Source organism: Ascaphus truei, chromosome 4, assembly GCF_040206685.1.
Source record: "Ascaphus truei isolate aAscTru1 chromosome 4, aAscTru1.hap1, whole genome shotgun sequence".
Classification (NCBI taxonomy): Eukaryota; Metazoa; Chordata; class Amphibia; order Anura; family Ascaphidae; genus Ascaphus; species Ascaphus truei.
The window spans coordinates 106731761-106758362 of NC_134486.1; the positions used below are offsets into that span (position 1 = coordinate 106731761).

The window sequence follows — 26602 nt, forward strand, 5'->3', positions numbered from 1 at the left end:
GTGCATCCTTCAGTGCTTTCATTTCTAACACTGCGTACAATACTTGTGTTACTTCATTCTATTTTTGTTAGCCCGGCTGGTTTTACCCACCTATGCTCTTTCATCACACGGGCACCACAGAAGGGCTACAACAAAGTCAGAGTTACAGGTAAGAAAAAAAAGCTGTGTGTGCTGTGCACGCGCATAGTAAGTGAAACTTCTTTGACTTTTGTCACAGAAATTGTATTTGTATTGGTGATGTTTTAATTAAAAATCAAAATACAATTTCATTGACAAAACGCAAATAAATTTCACTTAGAACATGCGTACACATCCCTTGTATTTGCACTAAGCGTGAATTCCTCGTGTGTGTGTGTGTGTGTGCGTGACTGTGTGTGTGCGTGTGACTGTGTGACTGTGCATGTGACTGTGCGTGTTACTGTGTGACTGTGTGTGACTGTACGCGTGCGCGTGACAGTGCACGGTGCACGTGACAGTGCGTGTGCGCGCGACTGTGTGCGCGACTGACTGTGTGCGCGTGCGTGTGACTGTGTGTGTGTGCGTGACTGTGCGTGTGTGTGTGACCGTGTGACGTATGCGCAGCCCCCCTGCACCTCACACATCCCCCTAACCTATTCACAGTCAGTGTGTGTGTGTATGTGTCAGTCAGTGTGTGTGTGTGTGTGTGTGTGTGTGTGTGTGTGTGTGTGTGTGTGTGTGTGTGTGTCAGTGTGTGTGTGTGTCAGTGTGTGTGTGTGCATGTGTATGTGTCAGTGTGTGTGTGTATGTGTGTCAGTCAGTGTGTGTGTGTGTGTGTGTATATATGTATGTGTGTGTGTCTGTCACTGTATGTGTGTCTCTCTTTCTGTGTCCTGCCCCCTCTCTCCTGACTCCCCCCCCCTCACAGACAGGCAGAGCAGCGGACCCGCGGCGGCTCTGCCTGAGACTCTCCTCCCCCCCCCCTCACAGACAGGCAGAGCTGCGGACCCGCGGCGGCTCTGCCTGAATCTCCTACTCCCCTCACAGACAGGCAGAGCTGCGGACCCGCGGCGGCTCTGCCTGAGTCTCTCCTCCCCCCCCCCCCTCACAGACAGGCAGAGCTGCGGACCCGCGGCGGCTCTGCCTGAGTCTCTCCTCCGCCCCCACCCCCCGGCGAGACGCGGCCGCACCGGGCAGATACCTTAATAAAGCCCCCCCTCCGGAAGTGCTGCGTGGGCAGAGGCAGTGTCGGCGGGGAAGGGGGGCAGCGCGTCATCGTCAGCGGGAGCTGGCTTCGAGGGGAGCGCTGCAGCGATCTCCTTCTGATGGTGCTGTGGGGAACGCAGCTCACTCTACCCCCCCCCCCCCCCCGTTCCATGCCTCGGCCGGGGGAGGTCAGCAGGAGTGGCGGCAATTAAATTTTGAGGGCTGCCGCCGCCGCATGTCAGCGGGTGGGGGGAGCAGAGCTCGTTAGGAGCTGCGGCGGCGGTTACCCTCCATGATTCCTGGGCTCCTCTCCTCGACCCCGGCGGCGCTCAGTCAGCGGGACGCAGGAAAGCGGAGGTAGGGAGGAGAGAGGCTGCGCGGCATGGCAGCGGCCGTTAGGAGCGGCGGCTATCGCCGCCGCATATGTCACGGTGTGTGGGGGGTGTGGGGCTCGGGGGAGGGGGGTGATTAGGAGCGGCGCCGGCGGCTATCGCCGCCGCCGCATCTGATTTGTGGAGCGGGTGTGATGTCAGTGTTGGGGTCGGGCTGAGCCAGAACACAGCCCGGCCTCAACTGCCAGCACTGACGTCACATCCGTTTCATTTCTGTCTCCACAATTCTTTTTTGCCCCATCACGAATGAGGTGCCACTAAGGAAGTTTCACTTCAAAAACATTGATCCCCAAAGATTGATGGAGCGAAGGAGTGGCTTGGTGAGTAAAGGCACTGACTCTGATAACGACGCAGCCAGGAAGTGGCGTAACTACTGCCTGGGGCGACCCGAAGGGAGTCGGGACCCTCCCTCTGGACTGTTGGTGACCCCCCAAATGGTTACAGAGGCCCCGCATTCTTCCTCACAGCAATGAAACTGATTGCCGGGGGAGAGAGCGGGGTTTCTGTAAGAGCAGCCCTCCTCCATGACATTGTGGTGTCATGTGATGCTGCAACGGCAACGCACCGATATGTGACGTCGCCCGGGGGCCTCTTAAGGCTGCGGCCAGGGTGATGCAGGGCACGTGTGCTCGCAGCGATGAAACACATTGCAACAATGTGTGTGGCCAGCGTGAGGGCACGCCTGTGAACGCACGTCGCTCAGCTGCTTGCAGACAAGTACATTTGTTTTTGTTGCTTGCTGGCGCGTCATGTGAGCGGTTCGCCCAATGAGGGTGAACCAGCTCCGTGATGTCATGGGCGCGCCCCCCGACGCCCCCACACGTGCGCAACTTGCTGGCCAGGAATCACACGGCCAAGCAGAGCATGACGTCACGGTGCTCGAGCGCCAGCGCGTTCGCTCCCAGCCTTAGGCTGCGGTCCCAGTCACTGCCACAGCGCACGGCTCGGTGTGCGCTGTGCGTGTAAGCAGCGCCCCTCAATGGGGGAGGGCCCAGTAGTAACCTTCCCGCTGAAGGTGCAGCCGCGCCGTGCTGCAGGTTTTTTTTTCAACTCAATGAAATTGAGTTCAAACCCTGCGACGGAGGCGTGGCCACGCCCCCACCGGCGTTTCACCCAATGAGGGCGAACTAGCTGCGTGACGTAATGGCCACGCTCTGCAAATCCCCGACCACGCCCCCTCCCGTCGCAAGCTCCCTCTCTCCCTGTCAGACCGCAGATCGCGGTTAGCGCTGTGCACGCACTGCCTCCCCCGCCGGGCGTGCGTCACAGACATTACTGGGACCGCAGCCTTAGGTGTAGTTACGCCACTGCAGCCTGGTTCAAATCCCAGTGTCAGCTCCTTGTGACCTTGGGCAAGTCACTTTATCTCCCTGTACCTCAGACACCAAATACATAGATTGTAAGCTCATCTGGGCAGGTACTGTGTCTGTAACAATCATATGTGCTGCGTACCGTGCACTATACTGTAACTGTGAAGCGCTTTGAGTCCCATTGGGAGAAAAGTGATATATGAAATAGTTATTATTATCTTATATACAGATATGTGTAGCAAAGTATGTATCCTTCTCCCAGTTAGTGTTGCAGCCTTATTACTAATAATAATTAAAAAAAACACTATATGCAGGGTAATGCTGACCCTAAAAAAATCATTGTACCCTTTTTTTTTTTTTGCACTGCCTAAGTAAATGGATCTAGTCTTGAGTTGTTAATCAAGTGTATTCTCTATAAACGTGATGGCTGAACTCAGAAAATTGATGCCTTTAGGTAACCCCCTAAAAAATGTATTATTATTATCGTTTATTTGTACAGCTTTAGAAAGTATAAAACCTTTATAACCACTTTCTCCCTGCTAAAATGTCCCCCACCCCTATGCCCGTCATGAGAAGTGCTGGGATCTCCCTCGTGACGCTGCCAGAATCCCCTGACTGGGGCTCTCACGTGTTTAATACCCCGGGGAGTGACAGGTCCCACAAAGCGCGCGTGCACTCACGTGCAAACTACACCCCCCACACTGCTGCTTGCAGAAGCGCGCGCCTCAGAGGAATGCGCGCGAGCAGAGGTGGGCGTGAGAGGAGCGTGCCCACGTGTGACAGCAGCTCCAGGCTGGCCGCTGACAGCTCAGTACTGCAGCCACCAGTTGCTGCTCCCTCTGTGCAATCAGTCCCCAAGCAGAAGGGCAGAGGGGAGGTCATTGAAATAACCCCAGCCTGCATAATAGAAGGGGGGGAGAGTCAAGTCCCCAAAGAAAGTTTAAAACATCTCTTGATCCTCAAATTGACTCCTGGCACTGAAGAGAGCGGTCACCTGGGCAGGTAAGTGCAAGTCTGCATTGGCAATGAATGTTCAGGCAAGAACTGAAGTCTTGCAGTGCCTGCTGCTGTTCAATGGTTGCAGTGCCAGCACAGAAAGGAAAACAGTGTTATTGCATCCATCTTACATTATTTATTGGACCCAGTTGCAGCAACCTAATGTTAAATAACTAACCACATTCTCTGCAGAAAGGGGCACTGATGCATTCAATATGATGACCCCTACTGCAAGTGAAGGAGATGCATTCAATGCATACACGTGTGTAAAGACAGTCTTCTCTTTTATGTGTAATTGCAATAGTGCAATATGGGAATCCCTGATATAACATATCATATGTTTAAGAATATCTCAAGGGAAAGTTGTTTATGTTTGAGGGAAACTTTTCTGTTGGAAAAATACCCCCAAACTCAACGTTATCCAAATGAAATATGATGGCCCATAGTTACTAAGCGGCGCTATTAGATAAGACTTTCCAGCATCGCAGGACACTGTGTGGCCCATTCAAAGTGCATGGGCGGTAAGGTAGCTTATGGAATAGCGCCCCTTAGTAAGTATGGCTCTACATGAGATCTTGGATTTCAGGGGTACAGCACGTCATTATTGTACATCCAATTTCAGTGATAGTGTTAGGACCTCCTTGCTGATGGAAAGATCTGTAGGGCAATTAGACAGGGCAAACTTTATTGAAATAACCCATTCAGCCCTGATATTTCTAGCCATATGAAGCTGCAGGTGTTGGTCTAAGGTGAGTGAGTTGGTTTCCTAAATCACGTGTAATTGGCAGGATACTGTTTGATGGTAATTTAACACATTGCTTACGGTTAATCATTTTGCTGCAATATGCTCAGCAATGCACAGCCCATTTGGCACAAGGGCTAAGATTGGTTGCAGAGGAAAGAAAAGCCTCCATAATGTATACATATAATGGAGATATTACCAGATTACCAGATTGGAGTCCAGTAATGAGGAGACAGCATACCAGGAATGATATTCAAAATGATTCTGTATTGTAGAAAAATACAGGCACCCCAACCAACGTTTCGGTCTGCAGAGAGCGACCTTCTTCAGGGCAGTGTCTGTATTTTTCTACAATACAGAATCATTTTGAATATCATTCCTGTGTGCTGTCTCCTCATTACTGGACTCCAATCTGGTAATATCTCCATTATTTTTACCTATGGGATTAGCATCTGGATTTTTTATTAATACAGGGTGCTGGTTGTTGCTTTGCATTATATATATATATATATATATATATATACACACACACATTTTTATTTTGCTAGTCCTGGGTTTCAAACTAGTGTATTTTGGTCCCAATTGCCCCAAATTGTCATAGAAATTGGAAATAACCACAGCCAGGTTTGGACTATAATTTCATTCTAAAAACTATTTGTATAGCAATACAGAATTTTGCCTCAGAAAAAAATAAATAAATAATAACACTGACCCTGTACTGTATATGCCAAAAAGCTCTGTTAAAGGGGAATGTTTTTATTTTAGTCTCCGGCTTAATTAAACACCTAAAATGCCTAATGGGAATTCTGGTTCTAAATTTCCAATTTTAACCAAGGATGATAAAGTCTCAAGATGCTTTACAAAACAGTGTTGAAATATTAACCCTCCTGCAGCTGGATAGGTTAAATAACGTGTATACCTGCTAGTAATAATGATGGTGTCATTAATTGTATTGAATTCTTTCATGTTATCTAATTCTTTCACTGCTGGAGGGACCCGAAACTTCATTCAAAGCACAGTGTGTTTTACAGTAATTCTGCAGGAACTAGTGCTGATGAAACAGCCAGTATCAGTGGAGACTTTTCTGTAGGGGAAATCGCTGTAAAATTGCTGTTTCACACACCGAAAACCATGCAAGAGGAAGTGTATCTGCGGTATATGCACTGCGATCACTGACTCTTGTAACTCCAGAAAAGCTTCCTGTTTCTTTTAAAAGATTAGCTCAGAATTTCAAATAAAGCTGATGTGACACAGCCAGTGGAGGTGTGCAGCCCCCCTCCTGTATTTGTGTGTCAACCTATCCAGTCACTGCTTTGGCGCCAGTTACAAAACTGCTGGTGTGAAGCATCACCCACGTGGGACGTGAGGCAGAACAGTGCAGCAGTCTAAAACATGTAGGAGTCACTTTATAAAGTATTAAAAGGGTTCTTAAAAGGTAGCATAATGCACCGCACACGCCAGAATTAGTCACGTTTAATGTTAAAATAGTGTGTTTGAGGTTGGTCCTTAACACAGGAAAGCAGTTGTTCAGGAGGCATTCACAGGAGAAGTGCCAGTTACAAAAATAGGCACCACAATGTTGTCAGCGGCCATTTTGAGTTCCCAATGCACCGGGAATGTGCAGCTAAATTTGAAAATTCAGAACGGAGCGTCTGCCTGTGATTAAAAATGAATAAATAGTGTGCTCCTGAGTATCCCAGTATAAGTGAGATAAAAGCGAAAGAAAATCCCCCAAAAATGAGTGTGCAGCTGCAGGCTGTCTGTACGGGTTCAACAATTTGTTGTTTGGGGGAGTATATAACATGGCTGCCTTATCCTGTCACAGGAAATATGGTCTCTGTTGCATAATGTTTACATTAGTATTTAATCCTTGTTCAGGCTGTCTCTGTTACGCTTGCAAGCTGTTAAACTTGGTCCAATCGAAAAAGTATTTTAAGAATTTTCTATCTGCCCAGAGCACATTGATGTACTGTATGCCAAGGGCTTTATATAAATGTGTGTGTGTGTGTGAGTGTATATGTATGTATGTATGTATGTATGATATAAAAATATTACTTGTGAGCACATTCACATGTCTTAGGCCGTGCGTATAGTGCCGTCATTGGCGACGGCGACACGGCGGGAGATGTCGCCACCGGCGAAAGTTATGTTTCGGCGGGGTCGCGGGATTCCGGCAATTTGATTTGTTCAAGGGCCGTCACGTGAATCAAATTTTGCCGGCTTCAGGTTTTCGCGACGTCGCTCCGTTACTTGTCGCGTGCACTATAAGCGCATTGGCAGCGGCAATGTATTTGTTTTCGGGCAACGTCGCCAGCACTATAAACGCGGCCTTAGGTCTGCAACCCTGACCTTCACCATTATTACCTAGCATACAGCGCTTCCACTGCAGCAAGGGATTCTGGGAAATGACATGCAAATGAGCACACAGGGCCACCTTTTGTGTGTATATATATATATATATATATATATATATATATATATATATATATATATATATATATATAATTATTATTTTTATTATTATTTATTATATTATATTTGCCCGGAGCACATTGATGTTTTCCAGATATATATATATATATATATATATATATATATATATATATATATGTGTGTGTGTGTGTATACAGTATATCTGCCAGGAGCATTTTGATGTGTTCCAGAGACTTACAGTATCTGTTCCCTTGATCTAACAGGTAATCCATGAAGTAAATATTGATCCGAGCCTATGTTTGCTCTCAAAATAATCCACATTTCTATTTAAATCCCCACATCCCAGAGCTGTAAACAGATGTTTCTATTATGTATAAAAAATGCCTTCCCAAGGCAACAATTAGGGGTGATTCATCAAAGCCCCAGACCACTGTATGAGGCCAGCATTTTCTCTATCTTTGTGGGCACAGGGAAGGTTACACTTGTAAATAAGTGGTCATGTCTTGCCGTTCTTTAGGCTGCGTCTAGTCGCCTTGCATGGGCGCTGAGGCTGCATCACGATGCATGCTTTGGTATGGAATCCTGATGAGAAGGGAGGGAGAGTGAGAGCGAGACGTGGGTGTGGGAGTCAGTGTCTACCATGCCAAGATTTCTGGACTTTTTTGATTCGGCACAGGTTAGAACGGGGGAAGGCAACTCCAGTCCTCAAGGCCACCAACAGGTCAAGTTGTAAGGATATCCCTGCTTCAGCACAGGTGGCTCAGTCATTGACTAAGCCACTGATTAGTCCACCTGTGGCCCTTGAGTACTGCAGTGGCCCACCCCTGGGTTAGAAGATGCTCAGGTCTATATACTCTACCAGCTCCCAAACTCCCGTGATCAGCGGGGCAAATCCAAGCACATAAAAAAACAAAAAGGGGTGAAAAAGAGAAATAGCAAAGACACAATTAGTAAAACATAATATAATTTATATGTCTAAATGGAACATATAACACTTACATAAGTGTAGGTTCAATTGAATTTAGGATGAGATGTGCTCATCCTTAGGTTTAAGGTTAACCACAGTTTTTTAGGGTTTTAGTCTAGACATTTTATTAATTGATGGTAATTCATTATTTGGATAGTTATTGTTATTTTTATTTTCATTATTTAAAAAAATATATATTTTCATCATTATGTGCTTGTGTTTGTCATGTTGTTGTTCATTGTGTTTATAACTAGTCAAGTTAGTGATTAACATTTTGTTTAGTGTCAGCTTGTGATATGTACTGTCAATGTTTTGTGTTTTTAAGTATGCTTATGTGTTAGGCAATTCATTTGTGTAGCACTAATTGGACGGCTATGAGTAAAGTAATCTGGTGAGATTCCCATAGGCTGAAATATCATTTGGCTCCGGTACTTAAACAGTGCCTGGGAATCACAAGAACAAACCCCTGATGAAGTGTTGCTCTGACACTTAACGCGTTTTGGTGAGGTCATACGCAGTGACGTAAGGTCCGTGACGATGACTGCGGAAGCTGCCATCTCGGCATACCCACGAGGACGCCGACTAAAAGTTTGATCCGGCATCGTATATCATCTTTGGAGCCGGAACTTTACACCTTGTGAAACACCTGGGATTTTGAAATCGCGGGGCCTCTGGGAACTGGGGCCCGATCCTCTGGGGTATTGCGGATGTTCAGGATCACTGTGATCCACCTCTATTTTTATGTAAGTGTTATATGTTCCATTTAGACATATATAAACGATGTTATGTTTTACTAATTGTGTCGTTGTTATTTCTCTTTTGCGCCCCTTTTTGTTTTTTTTATGTACATGGCTACAAGTACCTACTACATAATTTTTTGCTGAGAAGGAAAAGGGTGTCAATTTAGTCGTTCACTCAATGCAAAGTTTTATGAATCAATCCAGATGTCTTACATGCACTTACACATACTTCAGCTTTCACTCGTGACCACAGAAACTTCGCGGGGACTGAGTAATATGCGCCTGACTGTGTGCATCCTACCTCTTCTGCTAAAACCAAATCCACAAGATATTATTCAGAAGGTTTAATATACTACTGCATGGTACACTGCAGTAATATACTACAACTGTACAGTGAAATGTGTGTTTTTCTCCAGATGATGAGCTTTGCAAAGTTTTCTTCTCCATTTTCACAGAAGGGTAGAAAACTCACCCCAAAGCCATTAGTGAATGTATGTTCTGTATTTTTTTATTTTATTTTTGAAAGGTGAAAGTTGATGTAAAAACTGGTGGTAAAATTTTAATAAACCTTCCTCTGCTCACCCACGCCCATATTGTATTACCCAGTGGGATCCAAGTGTTACAAAGGAAGTTAAAACCATGAAAACAGCGAATGTATACGTAAGCCTGTGACGCCCATACTATTTTACATTTCACAAACTAATTGCTTCTGACAAACACAAGCACGCAAGGGCATTGCTGCCTTTCCAACATGAAGCTGAAAAGAGTTTTCAGAAACCATATGAAGCACCAGTGTTAGAAAAAATACTAGCTCCTCTGTCTCATTTTGTATTTACACATTATATAAGTTATGGCGGGTAGAAAAGTGACAAAAACCCTCCACCGTACAGCAAATAGAAATACCACCTGTGAGCACATTCACATATCTCAGACCGGTCTGTAACCCTGTGTTTCCTTCCCCATTATCTCTTAGCATACAGTCAGTGGCGGATTTAAAATGTTGCTGCCCATAGATACTTACCCCCTCCTCCTTCACGCTGCTCCTCCTCCTCCTGCAGCATTGTTTGACGCCAACAATGCTGCAATGTCACGAGCTGCTGTGTTTCCATGACAACGTTACGCCATATGACGTTACGTTGTCATGGTAGCTCATCGCCATGTGGCATTGCGATGCTACAGGATGAGAAGGGAAGAGACCTTTACAGAGCCCCCTCTCTCCCGGCAATCAGTGGGGAAAAGAGCGGGGCCTCTGTATGTCGCCCCCAAATTTTGCCGCCCTCGACCCAGGCCTATCGGGCCTAATGGGAAATCCGCCACTGCATACACTAGAGCCAGGGATTCTGGGAAATTACATACAAATGAGCAAACAGTATCACTTTTTTTACTCCAAATCCATTTTAACATGGACCCCTCTAAGTTTATGCCTGCCGCATTACACCGTTTTTCAGCATAGCCAGTAAAGCAACTCACAGACAGCTGTTTCTACCTTTTTGGGTCTCATCAGTGTAAGGATGGTTATACTGGCTTTGTAATGTGAAGTTTGTATTTAGAAACAGATGTTTTGTAGACTTTAGTAGAGCTTCATTCATTAAAGTCGGTACTTTTACATTAAACATGTATTTTCTTTTGGCCCAGATCCCTTCCCCTCTCCCCCCCCCCCCCAATGCAGCACTAAGAAGTTGACATCCATGGGCTACCTATCTGCCACTAACATTTATTGAGAACAAGTGTTAATTATAGAAAGGAAACGATCAGTTCTCATTAGTTGTAATATTACATTTTAATGTTTTGCGTTTTTTTTATTTGTAGCTTAAACATGTAAAATAACTTAGAATAACTCCATTTGATCATTTACAATAAAGGAAGGTGACTCCCTCTTGAACCCCCTTGATATTGCATCATGTGGTTGCAGCTCTGCCTGAAGGGAGTACGGTTTAACTCTCCTGTTTCCAGTAAGTGCAACAGTGTGTTAATTATGTAATACACAGGAAGTGGTTGCCCATAAACCCATATTGATAAGTTGTATCAGTTTAGTAATACAGTTAATGTAAATCAACAGGAATCTAACCCCACCTTTCTTTCAACTACAGTTCAGCATGCTTCCTTTTTAGCATGAGCATAATTGGAGGTGATGGCATACTGGGTTATAGCATTACAGTATCTTACTTTTCAGGAGCCATCAGAATAAGTTTACAGACCCATTTGTGGTTCTGTAATCTTGTTTTTATTATGTCAAAAACATAAAACATATGCATCAACTATGTTACAGAATAAATAAATATTACTAATAGTAAAAATTGTAGAGAGCTTACAAAGCACCGGAACACTTTTTGTGAGTGCATACAGTATAGCGTTTTAGTAGCCATGTTTTTTCCTGGATCATTTTTGGGTAGCTACTAGTACTAACTTCAGACGTCTTTATAAATGGACTTGCTAGCATGGCATATGGGGAGAAGCAGTGGCAGGCGTGTCCTGTGACTGAAGATCGTATGCACAATGCTGCGTACATTACCAGCACTATATAACAATGACCGTATTGCTAGTTTTTTTTTACTGTTCTACGTGCAATTGAGCTATGTTTATTATAAATATAAGAGAAGCTTAAACCTAGGTTGGCTAATAGAGATCTCACTTTATGGCAATATGCAAAAAACCCCACTAGAACATGGCTAAATCTATAGCAAAAACAGCAGTGCACAGCCAAAATGTAAAGATGAGGGCCCAAAAGATACTAAAAATATATAATTTATTCAGCCATGATTAAAAAACCCTCCAACAAATTCCACCCCCATGGATGCCACCTGCAGTCCGGCATTGTTCAGATGTGTTTGAAGGGCACTTGATCATAACTCTGTGCCCAGGACATTCTTGAAAACGAGAGGTAACTCTCAATGTACAGTAATACTTCCTGGTAAAAGATTTTATAAATAAATACATTATATTTTGGCTGATAGCCCACCCGTCATCAGTAATTGGAAGATACTCTACGAAGTAGGCTGATTATCCTGGGTCTCTACTAATGTTGGACTGGGTCCTCATTTCTAAAAAAAAAAAAAAAACGGGTAACGGGTACCTGGCCAAAATTAAAGGTTCTACCCGGTCGGGTACCCGTTTACCCGTTTTGGCACTTACCTGCAGCGTGGCGGCGACATATAGGACCAGCAGCAGCAGTCCTGTGGCGGTGGCAGCATCGGAGGTGTCTTCAGCCGGCGGGGGAGCTGCAGGAATCACTTCCACAGCACCGGAGCAGGTAAACAGTGTGTGTGTGAGCCGCCGGGGAACACGTGACCGGAGCAGGAGACGGAGTGTTCCTATTGGACAGACGGCTGTCCTATAGGAACGCTCTGTCTCCTGCTCCGGTCACGTGGTTCCCCAGCGGCTCCCACACACACTGTTAACCTGCTGCTGTGCTGCGGAATGGATTCCTGCGGCTCCCGCGCCGGCTGGAGACACCTCCGATGCTGCCACCGCCACAGGACCGCTGCTGCTGGTTCTAGATGTCTTCGGAAAGGTAAGTAATTAGATTATTTCCAGCTGCCCTGACATTACCCGACGCCGGGTATTACCCGGTGCCGGGCCCACTTCTCAGTTGCCGGTTCCGGGTAATGTCCGGGTAGCTGGAAATGTGCCGTTTAACGGCTAATTCGGGGTACTCGGTACACCACTAGTCTCTACATATGGGAGCAGAGGTAGTCGCTTTCCACGACAGGACCCCCCAGGTAGGCATATCTTAATAAGTTTTATTAAGTGGCATTCATTATGAAATACCTCCAGGAGCTTCCATATCACTGACATGTAACTTTGGGATATCCTTTGCTTTTATTTTTCTTGATACAATCTCTCTCTGGACTAAATCTATAACACTAAGTATAAGGATAAAACATAGCCTTGTGTATCATATAATACAACTAGTTATTTTCAAATAGCAACATCTCCGTGGTGAGACATTTTCACGGTTCTTTTTCAACCCCTCTGAGCAGACAATGTCCACAAAATGTATCAGGGACACAGTAGATCGCATGTTGCTGTTTGAGAATAGATCGTTTTATTATATGAGATGCTAAAGTTACATTTTATACTTATAGACAGTGGTAAAGATTGAGTCACTGGTATATTTATCCACCAAATTCCTGTAATATTTTCTTTTTTATTTTGGTGACACAAAGTTCGCTCTTGCAAAAGCTGACATTTTCCTCTTCCCATACATGCAATAGTAACAGGAAAATGTGCTACTTTGTACAATTCTGTTCATTGCATACAATACAAGTAACAATATAGTATTAGTTGGTACAACAAAGGTATAATAAAAAAATATAAGGTATTGGGAATGTCCTGTATGTCCCATACTGTATGTTAATCATGCAGTGTGAGAAGCACTAGCCACACTTCTGTCAATACCAAATAGTCAAACTATGTTTTTGGTTATTTTTTTTACTTAAAAAGAGCTATAATAACTGTGCAATACAATACATATTTTTTTTAAAGCAAACTTACTTGTTTACGTTTTTTCTAAATACACAATTGGTGCGCAGTTTTTCTTTTTTCTATATTGATTTTAATTGTTTGAATTTTTTTTTAATATACTGTACATATTGTGCAGGTTGTTTTGCCCCAGAATTGCACCACTATTACCTCAATGCATATGCCCCTCATTATCTGTTCCTTTGGTCCCCCTAGTGGAGGACATGCTAAAGCCAACGCAGGCAGACAGAGTGTGACTCACTGCAAAGGTCCCCTATAATTAACTGATTAAAGGAGACAGACACTTTAGGCACATTTCAAACATGGACAGCATTAAGAAACCAAACAATTCTGGATTGCTGGCTGGTTGGTGCTTTTCAAAATCAGCCCACTTATTCCTTTTCATTTGATTAGTTCCTAGACCTTTTTTTTTTTTAATGGGCAAACAGGGGGAAATATCATCATTCACGCTGCGGAATATGCTGGCGCGCTTTACAAATGAGCGTTGATGATAATAATAATATTTTCACCACCAATATAATGAACCACATTGATGCTCAGTGATGGTTTACATCTGTCTCTGAGTGGGTTACACGGGGCTTAGGAAGGATCTCTCATTACTTGCTGTGCTTTTCCAGAAGTGTACGTATTCATTGAAAAATAATTCCATGTTACCTGAAAATATGGGGAGCTGTCACTTTAATGTGTTCACTGCCAGAGGCAGTGGCAGACTTCCCATTAGGCCCGGGCCTAGGGCGGCAAAAATGTCCGCCCACATGTACAGATGCTACGCTCTCAGGCCTATCGGGCCTGATGGGAAGGCACTGACGTGGTGGCGTCCGCCTCCTTGCTGTCACCCTCCTCCTTCTGAATCGCAGTGTCAAATGATGCTGCAGACGTCACCAACGGCGTTACGTTTGGACGTCCGCTGCGTCTTTCAATGCTGCAATTGGGAATTAGATGGAGGGCGGCAGCAAGAAGGCGGCCGCCACATGTAAGTGCCTAGAGCCGGCGGATCTTGAAATCCACCACTGGCCAGAGGGGCATTAAACGTGTTACTTTTTTTTTACCGGTCTTTTATTGGCACTAGTAAGCACTTCATTTTACTATGATTTCAGGGGTTTTAAAGTATAACATGCTATGCACAGCATCGTTTTTATTTCGGGGGGACACGGGTGAGAAAGTTGTGTGAATGGCTACTATGAGACCATGTGATTTTGTAAAAGTTTCCTCCCCAAGCTATGGGCCCTGACACTCGGCTGCCACCCCAGGTGGGGGTTTCACAGATGTAAGACTGGGACCTAGGGGACCCCTGATTCTGCAATATGTAAAATAATGAACAATAGAAAGGAACAGCACGCTTTGCTGCATATGCATATAGTGGGGCTGCACTTCAGCCGCATATATGCCTTCATATTGTCTATACCTTTCAGAGGTTCATGTATCACAAAGATCCCCTTTCTGGTGATTCACATTGAAGTTTACGTGCTAGAATCACATTTCATTGCCATTTGACAAGACCAACAGAGCAGGCTAGCACAATAGCATGTATTGCAGTGTACCTTAGTGCAGGTTCCGTTGTTATGTAAACAGCACAACTTCATAAATTCAGGAATGTGTTTAGACCAAGCCTTAGGAGGGGCCAGAACATTGACCGCTGAACATTCCTGCCCTTGCCCCCACAACAATATCAGAAGGCAAACTGTAAACCAGAGTGCTGAGCCAGTAGACTGGATCACAGGCATTCCTGGCAGGCGCTCTGTGCTCTGTTTCCTAGAAAGAGACTAATTATGCTGAATAGAAAACTGAATGTGCAATCAAGACCATCTCTGGGGTAGATTCGTTAAGCTACGATGCGGGCGATTCGAACGCCAGTATCTGAGGCTTTGTAAACATCAATAGCATTTTACTGATTGAAGTCACATTTGTTCCATTAGAAATGTTGCATGCTTCACAGGCCGCTCTGGCAGCGAAAGAGTTAAGTAAGCCGAATACCGCTCCAAGGCCACGTGACAGTGGACTCGCAGACTGTTTGGTAAAACAAAAAACCAAAAAACACCCAAGAAACGTCTGACTGCAGGACATTTTTAGCACTAAAAAGGTCAGATTTAGCTTACTGTGGATCAGAGACCCATCATAACATAACTCAGGACGTCAGTATGCAAAATGAATGGGAAAATATGGGCCCAAACCATCGTTTTTCAACCTTTTAAGGCATGTGCAACCTTTTATAAATGTACCGTGACTCCTTAACATTTATTACAACTTTGCAGAACTAATAAAGGGGAAGAGAAATCCGCTCAGCCACAAATGAAGCAGGAAGGTGCACTAGGGGAAATAAATACAGGCATACCCCGCTTTAAGGACACTCACTTTAAGTACACTCGCGAGTAAGTACATGTCGCCCAATAGGCAAACGGCAGCTCACGCATGCGCCTGTCGGCACCTCCTGAACAGCAATACCGGCTCCCTACCTGTACCGAAGCTGTGCGCAAGCGGGGAGACTATAGAGCATGTTACAAATGTGTTATTTACTTCAGTTATGCACGTATATGATGATTGCAGTACAGTACATGCATCGATAAGTGGAAAAAAGGTAGTGCTTCACTTTAAGTACATTTTCGCTTTACATACATGCTCCGGTCCCATTGCGTATGTTAATGTGGGTATGCCTGTAGTGAACAAGAACAAACAAACAGTATCAAGGTCCAAGCGTCACTCTAGAGGGGGAGAGTGGATGATGAAAAAGCCACCAATTAGCATGCACTCACTGCTGTTAAATAGTAGCGAACTGAATATGCTGGAAGTGTATCTAATACGGTATAGTGTAGATACACTTTGCAGAACCTCACCCATCTATCCTATGTACATTAAAATGCTATTGCTGTGCAAGGGCTTATACTTTCTAATTGAACTAACCGCTTTCTACAGGACAGTACATATAATTTATAACATTACAGTATAACATGTAATACCTTTTTTGTGTTAAATTAAAAGATATGGCAAAATAAAATGCTGGGTGTTGAAGAAAAAATAATATTTACCATCACCAGATTTGGTCTCTGGGAACCCCTAGTTAATCCCAGTGTCCCATTGAACACAGGCTGGATGCCCCTGATTTACATTATTGCCAGACTACCTCCATGCAATCCAGAAATTGTATTCCCACATTGGTCCCCCCAAGTTTCCACTTTCCAGAAAATGCAGAGATATTAAAAATACAAGGACTGGACAAAGATATCATGATGACATAGAGATCGGGTTGCATTAGTAAATGATACTAGATAATAAATGACATAGCGCTTCACAGTAGTAATACACGTGGTAATCAAATAAATAACAGATAATATAAATAACAGATCATGGGAATAAGTGCTTTAGACATAAAAGTAAAATTTCGGAAGAGGAGTCCCTGCCCCGAGGAGCTTACAGTCTAATTGGTAGGTAGGGAGAACGTACAGAGACAGTAGGAGGGAGTTCTGGTAAGTGCGTCTGCAGGGGGCCAAGCTTTATGTATTGTGTATAGTATTAGCCACAGTGCTATTCATATGCTTCTTTAAGCAAGTGTGTCTTAAGGTGGGTCTTAAAGGTGGATAGAGAGGGTGCTAGTCGGGTACTGAGGGGAAGGGCATTCCAGAGGTGTGGGGCAGTCAGTGAAAAAGGTTTAAGGCGGGAGAGGGCTTTAGATACAAAGGGGGTAGAAAGAAGACATCCTTGAGAAGAACGCAAGAGTCTGGATGGTGCATACCGAGAAATTAGGGATGAGATATAAGGAGGGGCAGAAGAATGTAAAGCTTTAAAAGTGAGGAGAAGAATGGAGTGTGAGATGCGGGATTTGATCGGAAGCCAGGAGAGGGATTTCATGAGGGGAGATGTTGAGACAGATCTAGGAAAGAGTAGAGTGATTCTGGCAGCAGCATTTAGGATATATTGTAGGGGAGACAGGTGAGAGGCAGGAAGGCCGGACAGCAGGAGGTTACAGTAATCAAGACGGGAGAGAATGAGGGCCTGAGTCAGAGTTTTAGCAGTCGAACAACAGAGGAAAGGGCGTATCTTAGTTATATTGCGGAGGAAAAAGCGACAAGTTTTAGAAATGTTTTGAATGTGAGGGGCGAATGAGAGACAGGAGTCGAACGTGACCCCTAGGCAGCGTGCTTGGGCTACTGGGTGAATGATTGTAGTTCCAACAGTATTCAATGTATTTGAGCATGTATTTGTAATTTTCTGAAGGACCATCGCACAGACACCCATCCGTTGCATTAGAGAGCTCCCAGGATGTCTCTTATAATAATAATAAGCAGCAATAGGAGGGAACAGTGACATTAGAACTCACTGGAGTACATCCAGATGAGTATTCAGCTCCTGCTCAAGCTGGAGAGGAATATGATGAGGCTATTTTGCGTTATCAGCATCAGTTGCTGAGAATTCCTCGTTTGGCTGATTGTGTTATTAATATTAATTTGAGGATCTGCTAACTCAGAATAGCTGGCATTATAGAGTTGTCACCCAGATAATGCAGCAAAACAATACAAACTTCACTAATAGCATGGCCCTACTGACGGTGCTGTAAATGGCTTAACATGGGCTGTGCAGCAAGCCACTGAGGGCTAGCACTGTATGGGTGATTAAAGCTGCAGTTCAGTCAATATCCTGCATATGTGGTTTTTTTAATAAATCAGTTCTGTACTGTGAGAAAATACTTGTAGCATTTTCTTTTTTTTTTAAAAACAACTTTGAAAGACAATTTTTTATGTATTCTAATGTAACGAGCATTTTTGTTTCTCTAGCAACCCTTTAGAAAGGCACAACCCCTTCCTTTTCTGTAACAGGCTCTGGCACACCCCTTTGTGAGTCCTGCCCCCACCACAGCCGTGCACGAGCATGAGCACAAATGTATCAGTCATTGCCTGGTCACATGATCTTCCCCACAGAATTGTCAGAGCAGCAGCAGCAGCAGCAGCAACAGAAAAGGAGTAGCTCAGAATTAATTAATTAAACCTTATTCCATTGCACGTGTGTAGTTAATGTTAAATATTAACAACTCATTTAAAATCAAATCTGTATATATAATACTGTAAACAATATGTATATTTAATTTTGTGTGTATGTGAATGTGTACAATTCAATGTGTTATTAAAATTAATAATGGCTTGTTCTTGTATAGCGCTGCTAGTTTTACATAGCACTTTACAGAGACATTTTGCAGGCACAGGGCCCTGCGGAGAGGGTGAGTGGGTGGGCGGGCGGGAGAGGGTGAGTGGGTGGGCGGGCGGGAGAGGGTGAGTGAGTGGGCGGGCGGGAGAGGGTGAGTGGGTGGGCGGGAGAGGGTGAGTGGGTGGGCGGGAGAGGGTGGGTGGGTGTGAGAGGGCGGGAGAGGGAGAGGGTGGGTGACTGGGTACTTGTGGTGACACACTAATATACACACACCCACACACACATATATATACACACACACACACACACACACACACACACACACACACACACACACACATATATACACATATATATATATATATATATATATATATACACACACACATATATATATATATATATATATATATATATATATATATATATACACACACACATATATATATACACATACACACACACATATATATACACACACACACACACATATATACACACACACACACATATATACACACACACACACACACATATATACACACACACACACACACACACACACACACACACACACACACACACATATAATCACACATACTCACCACCTTGCTGCCACCACTACTCCGGGACACAACCCCTTCCCCACCCCCCACGAGGGCAGCGCATCTCCCGCGCGGGCAGGGAGGCAGGCACAGGGATCGGAGCAGAAGGGAGACACATCTCCTGCTCCCCCCTTCCTTCCCCCCTCCCTTCCCCACCCCCCACAAGGCAGCGCAACCCCCCTGCATCTCCCGCGCGGGCAGGGAGGCAGGCACAGGGATCGGAGCAGAAGTGAAACACGTCTCCCGCTCCCCCCTCCCTTCCCCGCCCGCCCCTCCCTTCCCCGCCCCCCAAGGGGGCAGCGCAACCCCCCTGCATCTCCCGCGCGGGCAGGGAGGCAGGCACAGGGATCGGAGCAGAAGGGGGCACATCTCCCGCTCCCCCCTCTCCACTGGCGGCACAAGCCCCCTCCATCTCGCGCAGGCTGACAGCCACAGGGATCGGGGCAGAAGGGGGCACCACACAGCAGCAGATCGGTAGCGAGCACACGTCACTGGGAGACTCATGAATATTCATGAGTCTTCCACTGACTGCCGGAGGCAAATTATAAACAAATCCCAGCTTTAAAAATGTCGCCTAATTTCGCCGATCAATATATGGAGAACGGATTGACCTGCAGCTATACAGTTCTTTAGGTAAATAGAGATTGCACACATGAAGCTATTGAAGTAAAAAAAAAAAATTAAAAAAAAAAAAAAAAGACAGAACTGCAGCTTTAAGGGTTTTAATCACAATTACTGTCTTTTTGTAGTCATTATCAAAAATGTTTTGTACACACATACTGCAGCTACATGCAAAGATGTTACCTATCGTGCCAAGTCATGCAAACATATCCTGAATTACCTTAAACAATCAGCTGAATCTGTGGAATATTTTTACAAAAGACACTATTTGGTTTTGCACTTAGCCATTTCTCTTAAAATGGTTAGATGTGCCAGGCCTAAAAGATATGTAGGGGAATATTTTTTTTTGTTTTCCTTCAACCTTTCTATTTCTTTAGAGGCAATTCTTTGAAATACAGAAACATTAGGTTAAACCGGTGTCTGGCTAGAAATAACAGCAAGTTTTGGTGTGCCTTATTTAGCTTAACGTTTTTTCCCCACGCTAACATTAACAGATTTGCGTGCATCTGTGATGTTGGGATAACGAATCATTAGCATAGTATTTGCATTTGAGCAACACTAACAAACGTAGAAATTTATCCATACACTATTTCAATGATTGACAGTAGGATAACGTAATTTTTTTTTGCATTAATGCATAGGCAATTTAGGTTAACGTGACGTTAAATAGCCTAATTAAACTTTGTGTATCTTGCCCTGAGAGCTGGAAATACAGCGGATCAGCTCTGGCTAACCACACAGTTCCAAGCCTGTAAAAAATTAATTTCCCCCTGAAAAACGAACAGCTGATATTGCTGCTTTAAAATCAAATAGCCAAAAAGGCAATTGTATTTAGAAGATAATAAATTGGCATATTACTTCAGAAAATACACATTGGATTATAGGGGTTATTTACAAACGTCTCCCTGTCACGAAACTAGGGCAAAACTAGTGCTGGATTTTCCCCAGAGGAAAAACTTTCAATGGGATTACTTCTCTTTGACAAATAATGTGCTATTTGTTACACCGGTTTTGCCAGTTTTACAACCTGGGAGACTTTAGTAAAAAGGCTCCATTGTTTACTATTCAATTACTGGGCCAAATTTACACAAATACGCCAATCATTGCTAACTAACCGGAAATTGCTACATTTTGTTGGTGTTTATGGAACAAATGGCCTAAAATGTCTTCCTTTTTCCCAAAAAATAGAATTAAAAAAATGGCAAAATTTAGTAAAATGGTTCCCGAGTTGAGTATTTAGTTAAGTTTTAAAGCTGCAGATCAAGCAATATCCTACATGAGTGTTTTTTTTTTAATAAATCAGTCCTGTACTATGAAAAAATACTTGTAGCATTTTTTTTCTTCTTAAAACTCTGAATTACATTTTTCATGTATTATAATGTAACACGCATTTTTTGTTTCTATAGCAACCATTTACAAAGTCACATCCCCTTCCTCTTCTGAAACATGCACTGGCGCATGCCTTTTTGAGCCCTGCCCAATTGTGCACCAATTGTATCTAGTGACTGCCTGGTCACATGATCTTCCCCACAGAACTTTGCATCTTTGGTCCTCTTCTGCTGCATTGACAGCCATTTAGTGAACAACCGAGCCAAATCTTCGCAGATCGATCACAGGAGAGCAGATCTATCGGCAATTTAACTAATTACTCATCATTGTATGGATTGTATTGGTGCACATATTAAAGGGAAAAAATATATATTTAAAAGAAAAAAAAACGCAGCTTGGACTGCTGCTTTAACAAATATTTCCAGTTAAAAATGTACTGTTTATCACAGTGGAATAGTTGTGTACATATATTTTTTTCTCCCATATGAAATGGAAATATTTAAAAAGATAGAAAGTAGTTTAACTAGCATTTGCAACCACCCATTTCCATAGTAAAGCACAAGACTAATAATAACAAGAATGTTTATTTAAATAGATTGCATGTAAACATGAAATAACAGATCTGTAATCAGCAGCGGGCTTGTTATTCATTTGCCTGCTATGGAAAAGATCAAACATAGCAGTAACTTTGTTTGATTAAACCCCTATGGTGCAGGAACATTTTGTAATGCAGCGCAGTGTGTAACAGGGCGTGCTGAACAACCAATGGAGCTGCAGATGCTATCAGAATGGAAGAGGAGAATTTCGTATATGTAATTTATATAGTAGTACCAAATCCATATGAGCTGGGAACTTTGCATGTAGTATATTTTTCCGTGGGTGGTGCTGCATATTTATGTATATATTTTGTAAATGTTATTGTATATTATACTTTAAACATACATATATACATATACATTTGTTTTTTTTTCTCCATATTGCATTTGTTTTTCTATTGAACGTTCTGGTTCCTCTGCTTCGTTGGCCTTTTCCCCCCGGACCATTTTTTACAGATGGGTGAATCGTATACGTGATGTGCATCCATTAATATTTGCAGTTTTGTTTTCCCTAAAACCTGGTGTGACTAGGGCAGGGTAACTCATAAAACTGAATTTTCTACACTCCACTTTCCATAAACCTAACTGTATGTCAGTCAGTCCAGACTTTGAAAATACAATTTACTCTGAAAAGGAAAACCGTAAGGTACAGTATGATAAACCTTATTGAGTTTTTTTTTTTTTTTAGTTTTTTTTATTAAACATGCATCAGTTATGCTCAGTATTTTCATACGTTCCTTAAGGGAGAAGGAGTGGCTCAGTGAGTAAAGACACTGATTGACACGGAGATTGTTGCAGGGGAGCCTGGTTCAATTCCTGGTGTCAGCTCCTGTTGACATTGGGCAAGTCACTTTATCTCCCTGTTCTTCAGGCACAAAAAAAACATCGATTGTAAGCTCCACAGGGCAGGGACTGTGTCTGCAAAATGTCTCTGTAAAGCGCTGTGTACAACTAGCAGCGCTATACAAGAACATGCTATTATATTATTATTATTGTGGTTCTCATTTTACCACTGAAAATGTCTTATATCATGACAAAGCCAGAGACTCTGTCATGAGCCACATATGTACATTGTGGCGGGGAAGTGTGGAGTATAGAATTCGCAAGGTGTATATTGAGACATAGTTTAGAAAGGTGCATTCCCTAGTATTCTGCATTTGTTTGTTTTTTATTGAAAAGAGAAATTACTCATATTTCATAATGTTACATTCTCGCTTACACATGAATGGACCATAAAGATTGATCAGTTTCAATATGATCAGCAATAATTTTTCAGATGCGGTGAAGGTTGTGTACAATATATCTCAATGTAAAGTCTTTATTAATATTCATGTAACCTAGAGAAGAGAATAACATGGTTTTCCCTTTCTCTGTTCATTTTTGTATTCTGCATTTATTTTTGTGTGTAAGTTGCTGAGTATTTGAAAGTGACTGTACAAAACAGAACCATAATTCTTTTACAGGAGAAAAGTCCCAATTGCGCAGACCTCACTAGATTCAGGTAGATGTTGATACAGTCTTGAGAGTAAAATCACCCCTTTGCTGCATGTGCCTTAAATTGGTGCTCCGGTCACACACACATTAAATCCAGTCGGATCTCTATACGAAAATGAAAGAAGAAAACACAACACATCGAGGGTAAGTAGCAATAAATATATTGTTAAAAACACAAAGTGCATTACGATTCATAAAATTACAATGGGCTCCACACAAAAGAACAGGAAGCGTAAGTCCGTAGATGTGATTCAGCAAGGACCTGGTGCACCGGGGACGCTGGACCAAACAGTCGCAGCAACGGGTTACGCAGGAGCGTCAGAACGCGATATGCAATTATGATACCTCAACGCGTTTCGCACGTTAAAGAGCTTCAGAGAATAATGTCACTAAGGTGGGCGCGCCTACATATACTCGCATTCGGTGATTAATTAATTGAAGCCCATTCGACATTCATCATCCTAATTTACATAATTACATCTGACATAATATATAATTAACAGTAATACAAATGACATAATTTGAGAGTTTATCCGAGGGAGAGCACAATTCTCATTTGATAGTGACTCACAAAATTTGTATATTAATGTACACGAATAACTAATCAGCTGTATGTGTGAAAATAAATTAAGAAACAAACACTTAAATAATTAAATCCACAAGTCCAAAAAAGGAATATAATGTGTAACAAGTGAAGATTCAATTTTCATTAGCCAATAAAAAAAATACAAGTGTAGACCAATGAATATATTAGTGCTGGATAACCAGTAAATACAAAAATAATGTGTAGTTAAAAATATCAATATCAATGTAATATATATCTCTATCTCTATCCATCCAAAAGAGGTCACTGGCACTCCTAGGAATATAGGTATAAGAGCGGTGCTTGGCCCATAAAATTAATAATGCATGTAATAACCAGCAAGGTGATAAAAAGACAGCACTCACCAGGTAAAGTCCAAATAAACTGTATTCAGAGTGTTAACATAAATTACGACGTTTCGATCCTCTTCAAGGGATCTTTCTCAAGGGGGGGACACCCACATATGTATGCATACATATATATTATTTTGTACTTGTGTGCTCTCTCTTTCCTAGGAGACCACCATCCTTATAAGCACATGTAATTTATGTAGTAAGTATATATGTATATATATATGTATGTATGTATGTATGAATGTATGTATGTAGCCCTGTTTGCTATCGAACACAGACCGCTACCATGTGCTATATAACCTGTAGGCTCACAGGGCCTAAGCCTCTGCCACGGAGAGCCTGGGGTGCTCACAATGCCTATACCTTGGTGCAGCGCCTCCACCTGCGATAGCTTCCGCACTAGGGGAAGTGGGTCTTCGCAAGAACTTCTGTACATAAACACACGCACAGCAATACCGTAACCAATATTGTTTTACTTATGCAACCAGTAACATAATCACAGGTGCCCCTCTCTAGAGGAGATACTACTACCAGCGTCCTTGGAACGCTCCCTCTCCCTCTCCCTCCACCGGGTGATCCCACCCCGTGTCCAGCTCCCCCTTGGAGTACGTTCCCCACCCCCTTTTCAAGTGAGTCAGTGGGTGTGTAAGTGTGTGACTGCGCAGCCACCGTGTCCCGGAGTGAGAATGGTACCGTTGGTGCACTTGACATTTTACCTGCCGGGTACTCCTGTACCCGGTTCTGCAACTATCTTCACAAAGGATCGGCGAGGGCGTAGATGACGTCACCCGTAGATGTCTGGAGCGATCCCACCCAGACACGCGGCGACTTAGTGGCGGGGCCTGGTCCCAGGCCTCCTGCGGATACAGAACTGTCCTGGTATAACTCGTAGCACAGTAAGGGGATCCGAACTCTGACTATGGCCAGTCCTTAGCTCAGCTGCACACTACTGGGGCTCAGGGTCTAACTGGGCCTGGGGCATGCGGCCTAGGTAGGGGCGGCAGCCTCCCTACACCGGAGCTCCTTCTCCTTCCTCCGTCAGCTAGCTCTGAATACTCGTGCGCCCCTCCACTTCCTTTTCCTCCCTCCTCCCGTACCTGATTGGTTCTCTCGCGTCATGGGGGCTGCTGGGACCCTAGTCCCCTAACTCCCCTCCTCCCCTAGCTCTCCTCCTTCGCGGGCTTTTGTCCCGCCCTTGCGCATGCGCAACTTCCGGCCGGATCAATCTGCGCGGGCGCCAACCTAACATGGCGGCTCCCTCTGTCCGGAACCTCAGTTATCGGAGCGTTCCCTAGCTGCAACTCCCCTTCATCCACTTGGGGAACGGGGTCCCGGCTACATATATATATATATATCTATATATATATCTATATCTCTCTCAAAGACCAACACAAAATTAAGTAGCGCTCAGGTGAATAATAGTGACAATATATATAGAATAATGATAATAAATTATATGAATCAATAAAAATCAACACACTTTTAACTACATATAACTTCAAACCATAAAGTGATAGGGAAAAAAACAAAGTCCAAAATAAATGTTCCACTTGAAAAATCCAGATGAGATAAAGGTCCCAATTGATGATTCAGGGAGCGTCTTTGCAGCTTCAGATAAAAGTGGTATAGCCAACCACTACGAATCTAAGAACAAAAAACAAACAGAAGCGCAAGCTCCATAGCATGTAACTGTTTAAACAAAAGAGTACATTTATTAAAAAACTGCAGCCCAAAGGAAATGCACTTACAGGATTAAAAAAAGCAACCATACGTGGGAGAGAAATCTCTGTGTGTAGTCATCTGCGGGGGTGAGAGGGTCCCAGGTAGGTATGGTATATCTGCACAGCTTGTAACCACCACCAACTCATGTCACAAGTTGGCGCCAGGAGACTGAGTCAATCAGTGCCTCCACGTCCTCTGCTCCTGCATAGGATAGTTGCCAGTGCTTGAAAATGCAGCTAGTAAGATCGCAGGGACACCCAGGACTCAGTGTAGACACACCTACAGCGTGATAACGTCACCAACCAAAATTATGAAATTTGTGTCAGTGTCCAATTATTTCCGGACCTAACTGTATATATATATATATAATCAAAAAATAAATAGATGATACCGTTCTGTATTTGCTTTTTTATTTGTGCGAGCTTTCGAGATACACTGATCTCCTCTTCCGGCGATGTTACAAAGAAGAAGAGATCAGTGTATCTCGAAAGCTCGCACAAATAAAAGCATTTCGTTAGCCACAGAACGGTATCATCTATTTATTTTTTGATTATTGAAGCTCGGCTAACACGGTACTGATACCTCTATATGTATGTATATATATATATATATATATATATATATATATATATATATATATATATATATATATATATATATATATATATATATATATATATATATATATATATATTACAGTGGTCGACAAATCACCAAAAAATCTACTCGCCGAACAAAAAAATCTACTCGCCACCTAGTACCAAACGTGTGCTGCTTGGGCCAATAGGAGCTCGCCACGATGTTAAATCCACTCGCCCGGGGCGTGCAAATGTATAGGTTTGTCGAACACTGTGTATATATATATATATATATATATATAATCAAAAAATAAATAGATGATACCGTTCTGTGGCTAACGAAATGCTTTTATTTGTAATTT

The 26602-nt window shown here is 43.3% G+C and overlaps 1 long non-coding RNA gene across 11 annotated transcripts in view; it reads left to right on the forward strand.

Moving 5' to 3' along the window:
* Window positions 1-3630: 3630 nt before the first annotated feature.
* The window catches only part of LOC142493000 (uncharacterized), a 728952-nt gene continuing 705980 nt past the window's right edge, over window positions 3631-26602 (forward strand). For 6 of the 11 annotated variants that reach the window (XR_012800950.1, XR_012800956.1, XR_012800952.1 and 3 more), the window contains exon 1: window positions 3632-3868. This is a non-coding gene — a long non-coding RNA (uncharacterized LOC142493000). Of the gene's footprint in view, window positions 3869-26602 lie in introns of all 11 variants that reach the window. The other 5 variants (XR_012800954.1, XR_012800951.1, XR_012800957.1 and 2 more) reach the window with 1 other exon arrangement.